This window comes from Acomys minous (genome assembly GCF_964271855.1).
Source record: "Acomys minous genome assembly, chromosome: 4".
Taxonomy (NCBI): Eukaryota; Metazoa; Chordata; class Mammalia; order Rodentia; family Muridae; genus Acomys; species Acomys minous.
The window spans coordinates 2,878,861-2,901,857 of record NC_140486.1 but is presented as its reverse complement, the minus strand read 5'-3'; the positions used below and the strand labels follow the sequence as shown (position 1 = coordinate 2,901,857).

At 40.6% G+C, this 22,997-nt stretch overlaps 2 long non-coding RNA genes across 3 annotated transcripts in view; both read right to left on the bottom strand.

Moving 5' to 3' along the window:
- Positions 1–7,685: 7,685 nt before the first annotated feature.
- The window catches only part of LOC311596318, a 34,154-nt gene continuing 18,842 nt past the window's right edge, over positions 7,686–22,997 (bottom strand). Inside the window, exon 3 of the long non-coding RNA XR_014778798.1 lies at positions 7,686–7,894. This is a non-coding gene — a long non-coding RNA (uncharacterized lncRNA). The remainder of the gene's footprint in view (positions 7,895–22,997) is intronic.
- LOC311596171 lies at positions 10,650–15,771 on the bottom strand. Of its 2 annotated transcripts, none has more exons than XR_014778746.1 (2): positions 15,354–15,771; positions 10,650–12,619 (listed from the first exon to the last, which is right to left on the bottom strand). It is a non-coding gene; the product is annotated as an uncharacterized lncRNA (long non-coding RNA). The 2 variants fall into 2 exon arrangements; XR_014778747.1 differs by having other exon boundaries at positions 10,650–13,059; positions 15,354–15,438.

Below are 22,997 nucleotides of genomic sequence, written 5' to 3'. Positions count from 1 at the left end.
TATTGAACACTCATGTCTTAGTTACTTTTCTCATCTACGTGACCAAATAACTAACAAAACTGCACTTGAGGGGGAAGAAAAAGCATTTATTTTGGCTTACAGTTGAAGGGAAGGCCTGGCGGCAGGAGTGTGAAGTAACTGGCCTTGTTACATCCGCACTCAGGAAGGAGAGGACACATAGGGAGTGGGGCTCGGCTACAAAATCTCCAGACTCTCTTCCCCAAGTGGGACTTCACCTTGTCCAGAGATCCATTGTCTTGTCGAGGATCTTCACAGTCAGACTGTAGCACTGCCTGTGTCTGTACCCATTGTCTACCACAAACTTAGAGGCCATCAAGATGTGGAATGTCTGTTGTCCCCTTGGAATGTGCAGACACAGCTTCTACACAAATAAGCCCTGTAACTTTTAGGAAGTGGTAGTGATCCTAAAGAGCTTCAGAGGAGTGTGAGAGGTGGAAGGAAGGGAAACAGGGGATGAAGGAGGCCTCCTGCCAGAGGAAGTGCTTGATCTGAAATCGAGATCTGAGCAGTCGCTGAAATAATACTTTTGGTGGAGAAATTCATGGCCACGCTCCTCACATTTCGTATACTAAAGATATATTTCATCTGTTTATTATATATTAAGTCAATTAAAGGAAGAAGAAGAAGGCAGCCCTAGTTACCTTATGAATAAATAATGTGAACGGAGCAGAGTCTCTGAATCCTTGTGAGTAAATGTGTCTAGGTGCAGGCACGTGTGCCTTCCATTAGGAGGGTGATATGAGCAAACAAACAGGCAGCTGGTACGTCTGAGGGGAGCACTGCCAGGAGGACCATGATGAGCAAAGCCTGGTAAGGAAATAATGAGGAAGAGACGGGAGCTGCAGATCTTTTGTCCTATATTACAAGGGGACGGCAAGCTTTCATTAAACATCGAGAAAGCATACCGAAAGTTCCTAGGCACTTCACCACGCACTTGACATGTACTGAAGCATGAAAACAGTAGTTCTCAGCTTTGATGATGTAACCGGATGCTAAGGCCTCACACCTGGCTGGGTACAGAGCCAAATAAATTAAGCACAAAATAAAAAAGGATGTCTTTATTATCTGTAAGACATAAGTATTATCTTCGAAGCAATGCCCTTCTTGAGCAACAGAGGTGGGGATTTTACTATTTTACTCAGGGAAGCTTTGTCAATTCACGTAGCAAAGCTCTTGGTGAGTTGCGGGCGACATCACCTCCCTGCGCAAGCTCAATTACATTCTGAAATCTGTCCATGCTCAGGTTAAGGTCATAGCTCAAGAAGGAAATATGGAGGTCCTATTTCAGGACAGTTTTGCTCAGGGTCATGGAACGTGGCCCTGAAATGTTTTAAGTGATGCATTGGAACACCCACGGATGTGTTAAGCTTGCGTCATGAAATTACAGCTAAAGAAGACAAAGGGAAATTTTAAAATACGTTAATCTAAGGGCTTTTCTTCCACAGTGCCTGCCTTAAGCAGCAGCTAACAGTTGTAAAATGGCATGGTCAGGAAGGCTTTGTGAAGCCCCTTGGTTCCAGAGATGGAAACTGACAGGAGTGAGCTGTCTGGGCAATGACCCCTGCATGCAGTTAAGGCGTATGCAGAAAACTGGCCTGCCAAGTGCTGCTTTGCATTTTCTTGTAAAAGTCAATTGTAAGAACATTCACTAGGCTATTTCTTATCCAGAGTTCCTCAGGAGTGAAGGAAATCCTGAGACACTTCCATCCTTTTGAAGCTGCTTCATGAAAAGATGATATGTGTGGAGATAAATGTTTATAAATATTACAATATGCAATCTAATAAATTAATGATCTTAGGTTGACAAGTACATATCAAGCTAAACTTTAAAGATCCTCATGGTCCCTGGGAAAAGGGAACATGTTTATATCTGGTGAGGGGAAGATCAGTCTCAACACTCCAGGAGCAGAACTGAGTGCCTCGGTGGACCATGACAGGCCGTGGGCGCATAGCAACGGTTTTCAAGAAAACCCATGGAGGAAAAGAACACTTTCTACTCAGAAAAACCCATAATATCTTTCAAACGCACACTTCTGTAACTTCTTCTAACATGTGCAGGGCAAGCAAGATCTCAGAAAACTGAGCCTCCTCCTTACGTCTTCACTGCTTTGTCTAGTGTTTAGAAGCAGGTGGGGACATTTTGAATTGAGCTTATGCATCATGGAGAAGTTGTCTGCACAGTTCTTTGGGTTCCTGATAGGATGAGGCAGCCACCCATCTGTCTGCCTGGGAAGGAATAGCTCATGCCCTTAGTTACAGGATGGTTAACAGCATCCACTAGCATCCATGCATCTGCAGAGCTCTGTTCCCACTGAGGCAGAGAGAAAGAAGGTTGATTTGGTGCATAGAGTTAAACTTCTGGCGAGGTTGCAAGACCCTAGCTTCTCTAAAAGTTTCAAATCTTTGGATACAGCTGATGTTCATAGTATAAACTAGAAGCTCAAACTCCAAGGAGAGCTGTGGCTTCAGCGTGGGGTGTGGTTGTTACTCCAGCCTGGGTGGTGTGAGTTTTCTGTTCTATCCAAACAGATCAGATACAGTTTGGGGTCATGGGAGCCCGTTCCTTAGAGTTGTGCATTTCACGGGCACATGTCTCATACATTTATTAAAGATCAAGGGACAAAATCGTAACTCATAAATCAGTGCTCAGTGTCACACTATAAAGCTCACACTGAAGGCCCAGGACGAAGCCTATAACTCTCGCTTCAGACCTGAAGTGCACAACTTTTGCTTGCCAGTGCCATGGACGCTACTGTGCCCACCTCCTGTGGTCTGAGCAGATGACTCTCCAAGCGTGGGGCAGCTTCAGTGGCTACCACAGCCCATTGGAAGTGATGTCACGTGCCTCTATCCCTCGATGCTCCACTGCCTTGGATGATAACAAGTAGGAAATCTGCACAGCTTCTGCCTGCAAATAAGATTTCTCATTCACACCTCTTTGTCACATGTCCTAAATGTCTCTAGCACATTCTCTGTGATATATGTTTTATACTTTCTCTTAAAGTATTTATACCTATATCTTAAATGTTCCTAATGAATAAAAGCATATTTGTATGAAGGTATTTGCCTAATGACCTAATTCATTTGGTCCAGTTCCATTATAAGCACATTTCTCATGTTTTAAAATTATTTCTATTTTTGCTGTATGTCTGAATCCATATTTTGTAATATTTTTATTTATAAATTGCTTTTTTAAGGTTTTAAAAGGGAAAATGTGTCCTACATAAACACATAAAGAAATGAAATGATTTTAAAGTATGCTATGTGTAGTTAAATAATACAAATCATCTTCAGTCTTCTGTACTGAAAAAGATCAGATTTATTTCATTTAAAATATTTCAAGCTTCATGTAAGATGAAGTCACAACTAAATTTCTGTTTTCTAAGTAACACTGTGATAGTCACTGTTAATTTTTAACTTCACACCATTTAGACTCAACTAACAGGGGACTTTCAGTGTGCAGGGATAAGGATAGATCATAGAGCAGAGATTTAGGGAATGTCCAACCAATGCCTGGCCCAACCAAGGACCCACCCCATGGAAGAGAGCCAACCACCAACACTTAAGCATACTCTATTATGCTTGCAGACAGAGCAACTCTATCAGAGTTGTTCTCTGATGAGGTTCCACCCAGTAGCACTTCAAAATAGATGCCAAGACTCACAGCCAAATGCTGGGCAAAGTCTGAAACACCAACCAAGGGCCATGCATGGACTGGACCTTCATCCTTGACATAGGTGTAGCCCTGTAAGGGTAGTAACATGGACTCTGTTGCTTTCTTTTTTTATCACTCCCCCTGATGGGACGGCCTTGCCAGTCCACATGGGAAAAGGATGAACTCAGTCCTGGTGCAACTTGATGAGCTGACGTGGGTGCATGTGGGGGCTCTCCTTTTTAGAGAAATAGTGGAAGTGGGGTTGGTGAGGAAGAGTGGTGCTGGGAGGAAAAGATGGAGGGGGCTACATCTGGGATGTAAAGTGAATAGATAATTTATAAAAGATACTGGATAGATTTATTTGGCTTACGTATATGTGCATATTTTTGTTAAGAGTCAGCCAGTCTACATGTGTAGTGCCACTCCCTGGAATAAGAGTTCTGAATGTGAGTGGAACTCTAGCATGCATGCATTAATTTATGGTCCTCTGCTCTTCAATACTGACATAATGCCATTAACTGCTTCAACTTCCTGCTGTCTTGACTTCCCTTCAATGACGGACCAAACCCTTACATCGTGGGTCAAATAAATCCATTATCTCTCTTTTCTCACAACATTTGATCACAACAACAGAAACCACTGTTGTTCACTAGTTTTACTCATCTGGATATGAATGTAATAAGATTTAAACTTCCCAGTATGGGATGGTATGCATTGCTTATTTTGAAATGGAAAAGTGATCTTTTCATATTCTAAGATGTGAGATAGAGAACAAAGCAAAATGTTAAACTTGTGACCAGAGCTACATCTATACCATCTTTATAATAAAGAAATAATGACTGGATCCTGGGAACAATATAGGTGCAGTAACATTGAACAAAAATGCTGCTCAATCTGGCAAGCTGTAACAGCTGGAGAGAGACCTTCAAATTATTTTGGAATATGTAAATACACATTTTTCTATCAAATTGTATTTTCTATCTGTAAAAGGATATCTTTCAGAAAATTCTGTATTACTGTGTATTCCAATAATAAGTTTTCTTTTTTCTCTTTCCCTTCATCCCTGATTCAACTTGCTCTACATAAAATTTCTTTACAGAAAGTGGCATGTATACTACTTTCGGTTTTTTTTTTCTCCTTTCTCTTTTGATTTTAGGGTTCATCCAGTGAATCATCTATGAAATTTTATGTCTTTAAATGTTTGTTTTTTATTTTTCCTGTTAGTGAGAATAGATAAAATTGTCATGTAATGTAGCCTCATGCAGTCTCCCCTCTCTATACTATTCCCAGGTGTCCCCCATCTTCTAGCCCACACGGATGCATTCCTTTTCTGTCTCTCATTAGAAAAAAAAAACAGGCTTTGAGTACGCTCTCTTCTTTCTCTGAGTTTAAATCCTTTAGTTTCTGCTGAGTGTCTGAGATACTAGCTGTGTAGTTTTCTGAGAGGCAATTGGTATTTTTGATTAACTAGAGAACATGAAACTAGCTAATGGCTTATGGGTAGCCTAAAGTGCTTTGTCTTCTAATTTCACCCATGCCAGTCGGTAGCCTCACAGACAACATTTGCTATACAACATCCAACATTTCCAGCAAATTTAGATTTAATTAATGAACTTTAAGATATGACTGTTTATGTTCTTAAGATCTGGTGGCACTCAGAGAAAGGATAAGCAGGCTATCAAGATGAGACTTGATAGGCTGTGACCATATAATGGGGGAGGAAGTCCCCCTCAGTCACAGACACAGGGGAGGAGTAGGGTGAAAGCGGGAGGGAGGGAGGAAAGGGAGGATACAAGGGATGGGATAACAATTGAGATGTAATCTGAATAAATTAATTACATTTTAAAAAGAAAAATAAATAAAATTTAAAACCAGCTACATTTTAAAGACCCAGAAAAATGAAATAAAGCAGAAATCATGTGAAATATTTCAAGGTATCAAATACTATTTGTTGTCCTCATTTGAAGATCTCATGTTAATTTATTCATTTGATATGGTAGGATCAGTTCTTGTGGTTATTTTGTGCCTTCTGTGGGTGTGTTCAGAATGGTGGGAAATGAGTGGCCGCTGCAAATTCTCCCCTGAAGCAGAGGAACGGCCCTGGCCTTCTTGGCTCAGTTCTCTCACTGTAGCTCCTGTTTGTCTTGCATTCTGCTCAGTGCAAGGGTTTCCTTTCCACTTTAGACACATCTTGGTGATTTGGTGACATAAGCCTAAAGGTGTAAATATTTGCATGACATTCATAAACACAAAGTGACCATGCTATTCTTCATGGAGGAAGTTCTGGGTAGAGCTGCCTTGTGCTCTGCAAATGACAGTGATGCCACTTGTGAGTTCAGTATTAAGTAATCAATGGTATATTAAATAAGAGTATACACAGACCCGCGAGCAGATGTCCAGACACTCACAGGAGCCTCACCATGTGTCCTGATGTTCACTGTGTGGGAGAATAACTTATAGTGTATAACCACTAGGACTAACAATATTTAGTACAAATTCATAAATGCTCAACAAAAATTGCACAGGATGGCAGAAACATTTAAAACGATACGGAGAAATTAAAAATGGATTTACTAATCCGTCATGTATACCACTGTTAAATATTGTGTGATTCAGCATTACACAAACGAAACAATGTCAAATATCATCTACTTATTTAATGAAGCATTAATAAGGATGGTGATGCTTCGTATGGAACCTGGCAGGATACTCAGAAAATTTATATAGAAATGCAAAGATTAAAAATACACAAAGTTCCTTTGAAAATGGTGTGGGAGGACTTTAACTGCCATATAAAAGCCAAAATTCAAAGCATGTGGTCCAGATGCAAGGGTAGGTGAGAAAATGCTGAGAAAATAGAGAGTCTACAAATAGTTCTGTCTAAATATGGACCCTTGATTTGTGAGATAAACAGCTCATAAGAGTAGTGGAGTAAAGGCATGTTACAAGTGGGGTAGAGGCAGGAGAACCTCCTAAAAAGAATAAAAGGACTCTAGTGTTCTAATATGCAGATCATTCAGGAAAAAATTCTCTGAAACTGACCATGTAGATGTAAACACACTCACACATGTACGCACACACACACACACGTGCACACACACACACACACACACACACTGAAGAAATTACTATAAAGGCAAATTAATTTGATATAATGTCTATGACCTGAAGGTAGAAAGTGTTTAAGACAGTTTATGTTTACTTACAAATACATGTATAATATATCCCATATGTGCCCATATGTGTACTTACCTCAGTAGTTTAAACAAAGCCATGTTACTTGGGATGATTATCCTCCCTTCAATAGCCAAACCCAGAATGCCAGACACGAGAGGCCTTCCTTCATGAGTTGGCATGAGCCTAAGAGTCCCCTATATGCTTCTCTGAACTTGAACATAAGTCATTGTTGCATTGCTTCAGACACACAACTTGGAAGACTCAAGGCGGAATTTCTCTGGAAACTTCCTTGGGGAGGCTTGACTTTCATGGTATCCAAATGTGCTATGCAAGCTTATGATGGTGAACAGAAATTGAAAGACCTACCCAGCTGAAATGCATCAGAGCTACAACCACTATAGTGGCCAGATGCCCTGGGGTGCAATGGTGGCATTGGTCTGATGTCCCTGGGGTACAGTGGTGGCACTGGACAGATGTCCCTGGGGTGCAATGATAGCACTGGTCAGATGTCCCTGAGGTACAGTGGTAGCATTGACTAGATGTCCCTGGGGTGCAATGGTGGCACTGGCCAGATGACCCTGGGGTGCAATGGTGGCATTGGTCAGATGTCTCTGGGGTGCAATGATGGCATTGGTCTGATGTCTCTGGGGTGCAGTGGTGGCACTGGCCAGATGTCTCTGGGGTGCAGTGGTCTCACTGTTATCTTGGTTGTGACTACTCACATTCTCATTGGACTTAAGTTTACCTTAACAGGAAGGAATTAACTCATGATACTGTAAACTTGTGGCTGGTGAGGCCATGGACTATATAGGAGAACCTATAACTGCTACATTTATAAATCAGCATAATTCCCAACTGCATTCCACTCACCAGTTCTTATGCACACAGTAAGTGTAACTTTTACCCTTCCTCGATGAAGATTCTTCATGCGGAAGAGAGAGGCCACCACAGAAACTCACAATATTAGAAGGCAGAGAAGAACTGGCGGCAGCATTTTCATCCATAATTGATACTTCTTCATTACAGTCCTTATATCTAAGGCTGAAGGAAAATCATAAATGAAGGGCCTGAAGACCAGGTCATCTGCTGTGAAACAGCATCTTCTACATATAACATGTGTTAGACCCATGAAACCTCAACTATATGGTTGCTTAACTGCCCATACATCAGCAGTTGGCTTGTGGGAAATTTTTCAAGGACTTGCCACTGGGTGGGAGCTACAAAAAATAATTGTGGCTGAGGAAGGGAGAGTCATTCTTCTCTAAGGACAAGCTCTTAGTAAGTTATCTAATTCCAAGGGGTCACCCTATAATTATATACATACAAGCAACACTAAAATGAACTCAACAGGTTGAAGTCGTATCTATTTGTATGTATGTGTGGGGGGGTTATGTCTGTATGAATTAACATAAATGAGGTCACAAAATTGAGAGGAAGTGAGGATATGGGAGGAGTTAAAGTGGGGATGGTGATGTGGAAATGATGCAAATATAGTGCTCAAGCAGTTGCTACCACAAGCACACATCACTATGCATGGGGTGCATATAATACTAAAGTAAATCTATGCTCCTTTTAGAAAAAATAGAATTAAACTCATGCTTCCATATATGGTTTCAGGCATATTAATATTTAATGTTGATGTTAAAGATATGTCTTTTTCATTTAAAGTAGATCACTGAGAATTTTGTATCATGTAGTTTGATCGTATTCTCTCTGCTTTCTCGGTACCTCCCTGGTCCACAGCCCCTTCTCATTGCCTATTTCCCCAACGTATGTTTGTATTTTTTCCAAATCCATAAAGTGTAAATTGTGCTGGCCTTATATTCTAGAATGTGTGGTCTTTACTAGAGGATGCTAATCTACCAAGGGTTATATCTTTAAAGAAAATGGTCTTTATCTCTGATACCTCCCCACCACCTTTCCCACCAAAAGGGATTAAATAAGTATTTTTTAAAAATCCAGGCTGGAGAGATGACTCAAAGGTGCAGAGCACTGCCTGCTCATCCAGAGGTCCTGAGTTCAATTCCCAGCAACCATATGGTGGCTAACAACCATCTCTAATGAGATCTGGTGCCCTCTTCTGGCCTTCATGTGTACATGCTGGCAGAATACTGTATAATGTATAAATAAATCTTTTTTTTTTTAATCCATGAAAAAAACTAAAAAGAAAAGAAAAGATCTCTCGCTTCCCAAAAGCTATCAATTGTGAATCTTTTCCTAGCTAGGGATGGGACAGTAGGCTAGCCTTCCTGTTCCATATTGGAATTGTGTTTCCCTTACTCACTGCGAGCCTTGAGATGTCTTCTAATACCTAACCTTGCAAAAACGTGTCCACTGTGGTGATAGTGATCCTTTGCTGTCGCGCGCAGCCTTCGCCGACAAAGGAGACGCAGAAACTCAGGATTCTTCTGACGGTGATTTTATTGTTACAGCTCTTCTTGATGGCAGACGGAGAAAAAGGACCCTGCCCCAGAAAACCCGCTGCTTATATAGGGAATTCAGGGGCGTATAGGGGCGTGTCCTCTTTTGTCATTGGTGCTCCAGAGAACACCCAATTAGCATATTGTTGCGTAAGCAGGTGACGTCATTGCGCATGCGCACTGGCCACAAGGGCTTCCAGGAGACAGGGAACCAGCGCCGGCTCCCGACATCTCCCCCTTAACTTTCAATTAAAAATGCCAAACTGAAGCCATGAAATTACCAATCCAGCTCTCCGCATCAGCAGCAGGGAGCGATCAAGGAAGTTACATGGACGGAGACCCTGTACACCCGAATTCCCGTGCAATGGGAACTCGAGCCCCGGGAGGTGCACAGGTCTATCCTGTAGCATCCTGGTGCAATGGGAACCTGTGCCCTTCAGGAATGCTAGAACCAGGATAGTGTCTCAATGTTTGAGCATGCTAAACCAAACCTGAGGAGATGCCCCTTGTTCCACAGCAAGCATAGCCTGTGCAAGCACAATTCTGTCACGCTGTTGTTGTCTTTTAAATTTTCAGAGCAACCAAAGACAAAAGGCCAAATGAACCCATCCCCATCCCTTCTTTGGGTCTATGTGGGTGGAATTATGTCAAATAGAAAAAGCGTGGAAAAACTTGTGCGAAAAACTTGTGCATCATACATCACTGGAAACGGGACAGGGTACACTGACAGTATTCCCCACCGAAGCTCCTGCGCCCTTAACACTGGACTCAGCATCAGCAGACTCAGAAGAACCTGCAGAGGGGTCTCCATACTTCTCGTCCTTTTTCACTATCCTGGTCAGCCGCACCGGCACCCAAATTGGATTTTCTTGGTCCTGTGGAAAAACACAAACAGCTCCCCTGGACCTTATTAATATTGGATCCGGGCCTTTCCATTTGTTATCAATAACATCCTTCCATTTCACCATTTCTCGCGGTGATGAATGACCAACATGCCTGTCTGCTGCAGACCGTCCTTCAGAATCCAAATTTTAAAAATTTAAAGTAAATAAGATAAGGGAGATAGAAGTCTTTGGACCCATATAGATAATGGGGCTCATTCCCCCTTTTTGTTTTTGTAAATACATTTTTATTGTGCCATTTGCACGTTCCACAATGCCTTGAGCTTGTGGATTATATGGTAGTCCAGTTATATGATGGACTCCCATCTTTTGACAAAATTGTTGAAAGGATTTTGAAGTATAGGCCGGCCCATTATCAGTTTTTAACTGTAGGGGCTTTCCCCAGGCTGCCCAGGCCTCGAGGCAGTGGGTGATGACATGAGCCACCTTTTCTCCTGTAAGAGGAGTGGCATGAATAATTCCTGAACAAGTATCAACTGATACATGAACATATTTTAATTTTCCGAAAGACGGAACATGAGTCACATCCATTTGCCACACCTGTAGGGGTTGAACTCCTCTTGGATTCACTCCAACTGTCGGTGAGGATCTAAACTCAGCACAGTTGGCACATTTCAAGACAATATCTCGAGCATCTGAACGAGATATTCCAAATTTTAGTCTAAGAGTAGTAGCAGGCACATGATAGAGCTCATGGAACGTGACTGCATTTTGAATAGGATCCAAAGCCATGCAGACTTGTTTGGTTGCTTTATCTGCCAAATCATTAGCCTCAGCCATAGGTCCAGGTAACAAAGTATGGGCTCTTATATGTTGAATATAAAAGGGATGTTTTCTATTTCTAATTGAATACTGTATATCTGTGAATACAGCAGCTACATTACTTTTAGAATGAATCAATCCTACAGTTTCTAAAATTTGTACTGATTTTACCACATAATGTGAATCAAAAATAATATTTAGTGGCTCATCAAAAGTTTTCAATACTACAGCTACAATAGCACATTCCACTAATTGAGGGGAAGTATGGGCAAACTGTTGTCGAACAACTTGCCCATTAACTACATAGGCACCTATGCCTGTTTTTGAGCCATCTGTAAACACATCCATAGCATTTGGAATTGGCTCAGTTCTTGTCACTTTAGGGAATATAAATGCATTTGTTAACGCAAAATGCAATAAGGGATGTTTTGGATAGTGATTATCTATTCCGCCTGAATAAGAGCAGCGCAGGACAGCCCAAACATCCAGAGTGGAACACAGTACTTGCACTTGCTGGCCGGTATAAGGCGTTATAATTACATTAGGTTCTTTGCCAAAGTGGGCTAAAGCCATCTGTATTCCTTTAAGAGCTATATCTGCAACTTGAGTTGGATAATGTCCTAAAACTTTTCCTGGAGATGTGTGTGAATGGATCCACAGTAATGGTCCATGTTGCCACAACACCGCTGTAGGTTGTTGGGGCGAGGGGATAACACATAGCTGAAAAGGGTTCATAGGATCAATGTGAGTCAAGAATGCTCCCTTTAATCTTCCCTCTACCATATCTAAAACTTTTAATGCCTCAGGGGTTAAGTGTCTAGCTGATGTAATAGCAGACTCTCCTTCCAAAATAGCAAATAAGGGCTTAAGATCTGCAGTTGTTAAATTCAAATAGGGTCTTATCCAATTAATGTCCCCCAACAACTTTTGAAAATCATTAAGAGTCTTTAATGTATCTCTTCTAATTGTAATCTTTTGAGGTGTAACAATAGTTGAATTTATAATTGAGCCTAAAAACTTTCCTACCTCACCTTCTTGTACCTTTTCTGGGGCTATATGCAATCCCTTATTCTTAAGGGACTCTGATAATAAGGCAAAGGCCTGTTGTAAAATAGCTTTCTCGCTGTGACTTAATAGGATATCATCCATATAATGGCAAATTCTTAAACTTTTAAACTTATCCCTTACGGGTTGAATAGCATCAGCAACATATATTTGACATATGGTAGGACTATTGGCCATTCCCTGAGGAAGAACCTTCCATTGGTATCTCTGATCAGGCTCTTCATGGTTGATGCTCGGTAAGGTAAAGGCAAACCTCATCCTATCTTGTTCATGTAATGGTATAGAAAAGAAACAATCCTTAATATCCACAATTATAAGACTCCAATGTTTCGGTAGGGCTGAAAGTAAGGGCAATCCCCTTTGAATGGATCCCATGACCCACATTTGTGCATTAATTGCTCTTAAATCATGAAGTAGTCTCCACTTACCTGACTTCTTTTTGATTATAAAAATAGGGGTATTCCATGGTGAAGTTGATCTCTCTAGATGTCCAGCATTTAGTTGTTCTTGAACTAGTGCTTTTGCTGCCAGGAGCTTTTCAGAGGGAAGCGGCCATTGAGGAACCCACACCGGCCCCTCTGATTGCCATGGTATAGGAATTGCCTCCACAACGGCCTCTAAGAAAAACCCAGTCCTGCCTTATCATGTGTTGTGGATACTGGTATTGGACTGGTTCTGCCTTGTAATGACTTTCCTATCCCTCTTCCAGGGACACAGCCCATATTTTTCATCATCTGTTGACTGCTAGGAGAATAATCATTGGTAAGCTTAAAATTCATTTGTTTTAAAATATCTCTGCCCCATAGGTTAATGGGAAGGGCTAAGACATATGGAACCACAGTGCCTTTTCTACCTTCAGAATCTTCCCAATGCAGTACGTTTGCACTGACATCAGGTGAAGCCTCATACCCTAACCCTCGCAAAGATTGTGAGGATTGATTAATAGGCCATTCCGGAGGCCACCACATGGTTGAAAGAATAGTGGTGTCCGCTCCTGTGTCTAAAAGGCCCTTAAATATTCTTCCTTGAATCTTTAATTCCATAGTAGGCCTTTCATCTAATTGTAGGGATAAGAATGTATGTTGCCCTCCAGAGGATCCGAAGCCTGACTTTCCTCTGCTCTGCTTTCTGCTTGGAAACATTTGATACAAACTGGGCAGTACAATAAGTTGAGCTATTCTGTCTCCAGGGGCTATAGCGCTGATCCCTCTAGGAGAAGAGCACATAACCTTTATTTGTCCTGTAAAATCTTGGTCTATCACTCCTGGATGTACCATCAAACCTTTCAATGTTGTGGAGGACCTTCCAATCACCAAGCCCACTGAATCCTTAGGCAAAGGTCCATAAAGATCTGAAGGGATAGGCTGGCACCCCATGACAGGTGTTAGTACTGTTCTGGCGGTGGCACACAAGTCCAATCCTGCTGATCCAGATGTTGCCCTCCTGACCATTCTGTTCTCACAAACTCTTTGGATTTGTTCTGAGGTCTCTCTATTGCCCCATACATTTGAGGGCCCTGGGGACGATGGCCCCTCTGCCCGTTTTTTGACTGATTATGGTCAAGCATCCTTCCCTGGATGTCTTTCATGGACCTGCACTCGTTTGCCCAGTGCTTTCCTTTCTTGCACTTTGGACACAAACCTGGCTGTCTAGTGCTTGATCCTCCATTTTGTGAGCGGCACTGTCTCTGGACATGGCCCGGCTTTCCACATTTAAAACATTTCAAACTTGTATCCCTTTGAGCAGATAAGACTGCTGCAGCTAAACTTGCAGTAGTCAGGGGCCCTCCTATTTCCCTGCAGGCTTTCATCCAGGCATTAAGCCCCTTCCCTTTCCAAGGAGTTATTGCATTTCTACACTCTCTGGTGCACTGTTCAAAAATCAATTGTTCTATTAGAGGCATTGCAGTGTCCGGATCTCCAAAAATTCTTCCTGCAGCTTCCATCATCCTGGCTACAAAGTCTGAAAATGGCTCATTTGGTCCCTGAACAACCTTTGTCAAATTTCCTGTAACTTGTCCTCTATTAGGTAAACTCTTCCAAGCCTTAACAGCTGCCTTATTAATTTGGCCATAGACTTCAACTGGATACATGGTTTGATTAGCTATCCACTGTCCTTGCCCAGTAAGCATATCAAAATTCCATTGTGGATGCTGATTAACTAGATTTTGTCTAGCTTGGCTCGCACATAGGTCATGAAAAATAGATTTCCAGTCTAAGTATTGTCCCATAGTGAGACATGCCTTAACTGTATTATACCAGTCCTGTGGAGTCATGGCCTGATCCGCTAGCCTGTCCACCAATGCCTGAGTATAGGAAGCACTATTGCCATAAGTTTGAACTGCTTCCGCCAAGGCTTTTAACTGTTTTAACTCTAATTGAGAATATTGTCGTTGTTGTTGTGCATCTTCCCACACGGGAAAGGCTGCTCTAATCTTCTGTCTTTCTTTCTCTGAAATCAGAGAGCTAGCTGTCTTAGGCCTCGTTGCCATCCTTTTGTTTTCCACCAACATCACTTTCTCCTCTAAGGGAGGCGCTGATGGTCTATACCCAGGGGCAAATGGGGGATTAGGCCCATATTTCTCTGACTCATATTCAGCAGCTTCCTTGTCCAATTCTGCTTGCTCCTCAGGATCTAGTCCCTCTTCTTCTTCTGAACTAGACGAATCATGCTTAAGGTCCTCCTCCTCTGAGGACGTCTCCTCAGAGGCAGAGGATTCCACCCTGAAATTTTTGAATCCGTCTAAGACGGAATAAAGCCTCCTGGCTTCCTCTTTTTCTCCCTCCTTTTGTCTCTCCTTTCCCTCCTTAAACTCAAATCTTTTTGTTCGAGGTTTCTTCTTTTTCCTTAAACCTCTTCCCTTTTCTGCTTCTGATAGACTATCTTGATGGTCGGCCAAAACCCTCTGTCCTTCGTTAACCGTCTCCCTACATCTCTCATTTTCTATACATGATTTAATCATCTTATAAACTGGCCATGTGCCTGCTCTCAATGTTCCTTGCTCCTTTTCAGTAATCAAGTCTGTCCCTAACTTACTCCATGACCCCTTGGATAAGGATCCTGTGGAAGTAAACCAAGGAGCCACTCGATCCACCTCTTTTAAAAAATTAATCAGCACTTGCTCTGGAATTGTTAAACCTCTCTGTTTAAGCAACGCCCGCGTTGCCTCCAGAATCGGCTTAACTTGTTGATTTCCCATGCTTCCTTTACCTACAGGAGCGGGAGCGCTTGCTCAGTTATCTACCTGAGACTGACAGTAAATTAATCTGTAGTACAGAAAGGGGACATGTAAGTCTTGTCCCGTTTCCCACAATTGAGACAGAGGACCGTACCAAACAACAGAAATCGTACCTTGCAGAAAAGTGCCTAGGCTTCTCACGCCATCAGTTCTGAATCCTCTTCCGACGAGCAGTCAGGGGTCCTTCAAGTCGTTCCTTCACCCAGGGGTCGGCAGTTCCCGGGTTTCGGCACCACTTGTCGCGCGCAGCCTTCGCCGACAAAGGAGACGCAGCAACTCAGGATTCTTCTGACGGTGATTTTATTGTTACAGCTCTTCTTGATGGCAGACGGAGAAAAAGGACCCTGCCCCAGAAAACCCGCTGCTTATATAGGGAATTCAGGGGCGTATAGGGGCGTGTCCTCTTTTGTCATTGGTGCTCCAGAGAACACCCAATTAGCATATTGTTGCGTAAGCAGGTGACGTCATTGCGCATGCGCACTGGCCACAAGGGCTTCCAGGAGACAGGGAACCAGCGCCGGCTCCCGACACTTTGCTGCAGTGGTCTGAGGAGAGTGACCACCACTTTCTGTTGGAATTTAGGCACGCTCCACAAGCTGAAACATATTCCTATTATTGAGCTAAGAACCTGCAGCTGGATAGACCATAGGCAGTAGGGGTGATTCTACTACTGTTGCTAGTACTAAACTGTGCTGTGTCATTATCCACAAACATTTCTACATCTTTCAATCCTCTGAGAAGCTTCTTCTTTTAACAGTTTGAAATTAACACAGAGACCCACAAGTAGTCAAGTTACAGAAAATAAGATACTTTGGAAAATGGTACATTTATGTCACAGCCCTCCTCCAAAGCTCAGGGGAACATGAGGGCAGAAAAAAATGTAAGACACAGAATCAGTGGACAACTACATGGAAACTGTTTCCCAAAGACAACAGGGGAACTGCATATATAATAAACTCGCATATAATAAATTTATGACCTAAGTGTCCATCAGTAGAAGAATGGATAAAGAAACTGTGGTACATATACACTATGGAATACTACTCAGCTATTAAAAACAAGGAATTCCCGAAATTTGTGGATAAATGGATTGAGCTAGAAATGATCATAATGAGTGAGTTAAGCCAGAAGCAGAAAGACTCAAATGGTATATACTCACTTATATCTGCATATTAGCCCAAGGGGCATGTCCCACGAAAGCCTTCACTTACCAGGAAACTGAGACAGAGGGGAGGACATTCTATTGGGACTCTAGATGAGAGAAGCATGGGAGAATGGCAAAGTAGAAGGATCCAAAGGGTCCTAGAAACCTACAAAACCTGAACATTCTTTTCTAGCTTCTTAAGAAGCTGTTCTAATAGAAACAGGCCACAACTACCTCAATTATTTTTATGAGTATATATTATGCAGTCATTGGATGTTTTGTTTATGTTCTTGTTTGATTGTTTTTGAGATGGGATCTCTCAAATATACTTCTTTTTTTCCCCCTAAAATTCTCCACCTCAAGAATACAATAGCCATTGCTAATTCCCAAGACAAGCATGATATGCAGAGAAATCTCTATTGTCATTAATTCAGTTAATTCCTTCTGAATAAGAATTAGACATGCTCCCTAGGGTCCTCCTTGTTATTTAACTTCTTTAGATCTGTATATTGTAGTGTGGTGATCCTGTATTATGTGACTAATGTCCACTTATAAGTGAGTATATACCATGTGTGTCTTTCTGGGTCTAGGTTACCTCACTCAAGATGATCCCTTCTAGTTCTATCAATTTGCCTGCAAATTTCAAGATTTCCTTGGTTTTAATAGCTGAACAGTATCCCATTGTGTAAATGTGCCACAATTTCTTTATCCGTTCTTCATTTGAGGGACATTTAGGTTGTTTCCTGATTCTGGCTATTATGAATAAAGCTGCTATGAAGATAATTGAGCAAATGTCCTTGGTGTATGGTGGAACATCCTTTGCATATATGCCTAGGAGTGGTATAGCTGGGTCTTGAGGTAGCACTATTTCCAATTTTCTGAGAAAGTGCCAGACTTATTTCTAAAGTGGTTGTACAAGTTTGCACTTCCACCAGCAATGGAGGAGTGTTCCCCTTTCTGCACATCTTGGTGTCCAGCATTCTTTAAATACTCATGAGATGGAAATGAAATCAGTCATGACACATCCATCTGAACCATTGCCAAATTGTATCCAAAATAGAAAGAATCCAGGAAGTAACAATTCAAAAGGGAACCTGGAACATTTTCTGTTATTTATTGCTCAGGGTGTCTGTCTACAGGCTAATGTTCTTAATATCTTCAAAGTGCTAATCTAATAAAGATGAAAGCGAGTCATTAGAGAATCACTGTTGCTGAAACTCTTCTCTACTGCTGATGCAGACATCCAAATGGGAGGTCTTCTGTGGGAAACCAGGGTTAGCATGGACCTATCACTGATTCAGACTTCACTTACTCTCAGATATCATTATTTCCCTAAGTCGTGTAGAACTACGTATTTCTTCAATACCATGAGGACCAGGCTAGTATGAAATGACATAAATTGAGAAAGATCACCCCTCCTTCCTGTGTTTTAATGAATATTATATATATATTATATACATATACATAAATATATATATACATTATGATTTTACTGTCTTTGTGTGTATAAATGGTCACACATGTGAATACCCTTATGTGTGTCATGGCACATGTGTAGATGTAAAGGACAGTCTGAAGTGTAGGTCTTTGTGACCACTCTTCTTTTCAAGATGGCATAGTTTCGTTTATCATCAGAAGAGGGGAGCCTCCCTACTCAGCCTCCCCAGCTCATCAAGTCACATCAGGACTGAGCTCATCCTCTTCCCCTGTGGCCTGACAAGGATATTTAATGTGGTGAGGTATTATACTGATCTAGGAAAATGGTAGTAATATGCTCTCCTCTGAGGTACAAGATCTCACAAGCCACAGGGAGTTGGCTGGATTTTCAGGAGCAAGGACTGACCTCCCATTGAGGTGGCCGTAGGTGAGTTATAATGCCACTTGTTACACCCAAGATAAGTGTGACTAATGCTTTACTATGACTATTCTGCCACACTGGACAATACTGTGGTTAATAGGTTTTACATTTGAAGAGGACTATTGGTTACTTCTCTCCCTTGTCAGCAGGCATGGCACCCCCAGATATTGTGAGAGCTGGGCCTCAGGGAGAGGCTTTCAGGTTATAGTGTTCAGTTATAACACCATTCCCCTGTTCCCTGTATCTCACCTCTGTGTGTCTTCAGTGGTAGTGTCTCACCTAGGGTCTAACTTACTCAAGTTTTTGGAGACAACTAAGGGCAATGCCAGTAATGTATGTTATATTGGAAGTCTCTTTAGTTCCCTTGACCAACATCTTAAAGGGATGCTTCCATGCCTCACACTGAGGTTAGTATTTTAAATTGTCTATGGATCCTAAGGGAAGTATATCCTCAAGTGACATAAATTCATTTAAATTATATGTCTATATTCTATAGATATACATATATAGGTATATGGTATGTGTATATACTCATATATGTAATTTAAGTAAATGTGTTCTCTATGTCTTATGGCTTATTAAAAGTCTTTAGTTTTATTTATTACACATCCTTCACTAACCCTATGTATTGATTTTCTTTAAGGCTATACTTATTCTTCTTTAGTTCAAAGTATATCTTCCTACTCCTCCCTGGTCTGCCGTCTACCCCTGCGACTGGTGCAAAATTAAGAAAGAAGAAATGTACACACACAAAAAAACCCTCACAAATCCAATTTGTGTTGCCCCTATATGTACTCACTGGACCATGGTCAAACTCCCAGTGGCCAGCCCCTTAAGGAAAACAAAATCCTTCCCCACCAGCACTTCTGCTAGAAGCCATCAATTGTAGCCAGCTACAATTCAGCATTGATTTTTTTCTTTATAATATATTTTATTAATTTATTCATATTACATCTCAATTGTTATCTCATCCCTTGTATTCTCCCATTCCTCCCTCCCTCTCATTTTCCCCTTACTCCCCTCCCCTATGACTCTGACTGAGGGGGACCTCTTCCCCCTGTATATGCTCATAGGGTATCAAGTCTCTTCTTTGTAGCTTGCTATCCTTCCTCTGAGTGCCACCAGGTCTCCCCATCCAGAGGACATGGTCAAATATGGGGCACCAGAGTTCGTGTGAAAGTCAGACCCCACTCTCTCCTCGGCTGTGGAGAATGTTCTGTCGTTGGCTAGATCTGGGTAGGGGGTCAATGTTTACTGCACATGTTGTCCTTGGCTGGTGTCGTAGTTTGAGCAGGACCCCTGGGCCCAGATCTGCCTGTCATAATGTTCTTCTTGTAGGTTTCTAGAACCCTCTGGATCTTTCTATTTCCCCCATTCTCCCTTGCTTCTCTTGCTGAATTGGGACTCAATTCAGCGTTCTTATCACAACTTTTAAGCATTTTCTTCGGTGGCTTTCTGTCTGGGTTGTTACTTTGTGTGTATTGGAGGGGGTTCTTTCAGTGTTCAATAACCTTTATTTATTCTATAGATTTAATCACCCAACCATAACATGGTATGGGGCTTTCTTTTGTGCTCCTCCTTTTATGTACATCTTGTATCTCTAAGGTTATGTCTTCCCTTAATTCAGAGACATTTTCTTCTATCATCTTGTTGAAAATGTAGTTTGTGCCTTTAGCTTGGGATTCTTCTTCTTAATCTACATCTACACTGTGATGTTTTGTCTTTTCATGGAGTCCCAGAGTTCTTGCATGCTCCTTTCTGCTTAGTTTTAATTTGTTTTTATCTTGCTTGACTGGTCCAATTCCTGTTTCCTTCAAGACCTGACATTCCATCTTCTACTTGTAAGGCTTTCCTCCCTCAGTTTCTAATCGGGTTCTTGAATTATTCAGTTCTGTTTATTTCACCTTGTTTTCTCTTCAATAGTTTTAACTCTGTATTGAATTCAGTTTTCAAATTCTGATTTTCTTTGATACTTCGTTCTGCTGTGTATTTGACTTTCCGTGGACATGACCTAGTTGGTTATGGCCACCCTCTTTAAATTCATTGAGATGTTTGTTCTTTCCTTCTTGAACTTATTTGAAATTTTTATGACATTTATGACTGTTAGTTTAAATTATGTGTCCTTGGATTTAACTAGATAATTCTCACTGAAGAAACTTTCTACTGGACTCAAGGACTTTGGGAGAGGAGACATACTGCCTTGGATACTTATGTTGTTTCTGTGTTTATGATATTAGCTGGGCGTGTGGACTTCTTTCCTTGCTTGTGTGTCTATGTGGAATTCAAAATTGCTTCAGTCTTGGCTTGTGTAGAATTTGTGCCCACAGATCTAGGCTTGGGAATACGGAAATGTCTTTATTGAGCTTGTTTCTGGCAGGACTCACAAGAGAAAGCTAGTGGAGGAGAGTCAAGTCATAGTGACGATAGAATGTGGAAGGTGCAGGAAGGCTTTCAGGACATACCAGGAAAAGCTCATGAGAGAGAGAGAGAGAGAGTTTCCAAGGTATGCCTAGTTTTATAGCAATAACATAGCTGTAGAGTAGTTATTTTGATAAACAAGGTATATTAGAAAATTGAAATGACTAAAATGAATAATTGATAGTATATAGGTTACCTTTCTTTTTTATCCTTGAATCATCTATAACTATATTTTTCTCAGGTTTAAGGAATTCTGAAAAGTCCATGTTTTCATATGATATTTCTATACAAAGATTTTTATGTTATTGCTATTTCTGGTTAGTATAGTTTTTTCACCTTTTTGGACATTTAGCATAATGTGATGAAACAACTTCTATTATTCCAAATTTTCAATAAACACACATGCACTCACACATACACTCACACACACATGCAGTAACACACATGTGTACTCACACACATGTACTCACACACATGCACTCACACATGCATTCACACACATGCATTTACAAGCCAATGCACTCATATCCATATTCATGCACACACTCACACACATGCATTCTCAACAGACATGTATTCACACACATAGTGTTATGATAAAAATAACTATGCATACCTGTTACACTGATTAGCTAAAATTTAATGCCATTATCATATTCCAAATATTAAGTTATGAGTCAGAAAAATAGTACTTTTTACATTTTTCTGTTTCAGTGTGTGTGTTTTAATTATATTTCTTTTTTAACATATACATTTATATTATTACATATAAATAAAGTAAACTACATATAGCAGTAAGAACCACAAAACAATCAGGAATTATATAAATGTTACATTCATAGTGATTTGGCTATGTTTATTTGACAGCCTTGAAGAAAACATCTTTCCTATCTTGCTGAGTCTAAAATTCTGAATATAAGTCAATATCTATCATATCTCATCATTATCAACTTAAAACATCTATCTAGACCTGAAAACATCTTAATCCCCAAACAACTAAGCTTAATTGCAAAACTAAACTATCTGGTCTTCAACTCCATCAGAGACTTGAGAAGGAATAAAATTGATTATCTGAATATGCCAAGAGTGCAAGTTAGTAGCTATCCAATTGAGAAGGTGACAGAGAGTTTGCTACCTGAATAGTCACCAAACACTCTCTGTAATGTTGGAGCATCATCTTCAGCCTTCTGGCCCAATATATCTGACAAACATATTTGTGAGAGAGGAACTATTGAGGACTTGCTTTCCCAGTCTTGGCAGAAATTTGCCATCATTTCTGGCTGCATCCAAGCTTGCCCTTTTTTAGGCAGAATTCTGTCTGTGGCAGAAATGAGGACATTTTGTCCAGTGGCTTGTTTGCCACATTTGAAACCATCTCCATAAGGAGGTTCTTTGATGCTCATCATCTTCTTTGAGGTAGGGTGGGTGTTGCCAAGAGTTAACCTGTCTTTTCTTATTGAATCCAATCCTCAATTTAAGGCCTTCATTGTTACTCACAAATAAAGTTATTTGAAATTCATTGATATACAATTTGGTATATTGATGCAAAATAAGTTTAATTTTTATATATTGTTATAGAATTCAAATTTAAGATTATTTTTCAGACATATTATATATATTTCTAGTCTAATATGAGGTATTTTACCTATCCAATTCAATTATAATTTAAGGTTTACTTCCAATACCTTGAAAGTGTTATTGAATGCTGTTCAGAATAATTAAGTTATACAAGTTAATTGTTAGTTGATCAAATCATTGTCATGACAATTACTAGTCTACTTATATTACAAGAATATACATCTTATGTGCAACAGATAGATATGATTCTATAGATATATAAGGTAAAACAGTTAGATAAGGTCTTAAAAAGCCTCCGAGACACACAGGATATGGCATTTAAAGATGATTTTATTATTCTAAAGATTCTTTAACAATAAATTTTTCTTTTAATATCCAAGGAAATTTCTAAAATACTGGGTGTTCCTATGGGAAAAGATATTATGAAACATTTATCTCTCTTTCTTCACATCTCCCAACTTGGCAAATTATTTTACAAGGACTTTAGAGCTGAATTAACTGGAATTGTTGCTATAAATGAAAACAATGTAAAGTCCTTTCAAGAGTGTATGAAGATGCTGTCGCAGCCAGTGGGAATGCCACTTATAGGCATTTCCAGATGTCAGAAATGGCATCTCTTGCATTATAATCCATAACTTTATATACTATAGTTTATTTTGAGAATTTAATGCACATATACAATGCATTTGGAGACTATCCACACCACCACTTTTTCCTCCAACTTCTCCCTGAATACCCTCCCCACTCCTCACAATGTCA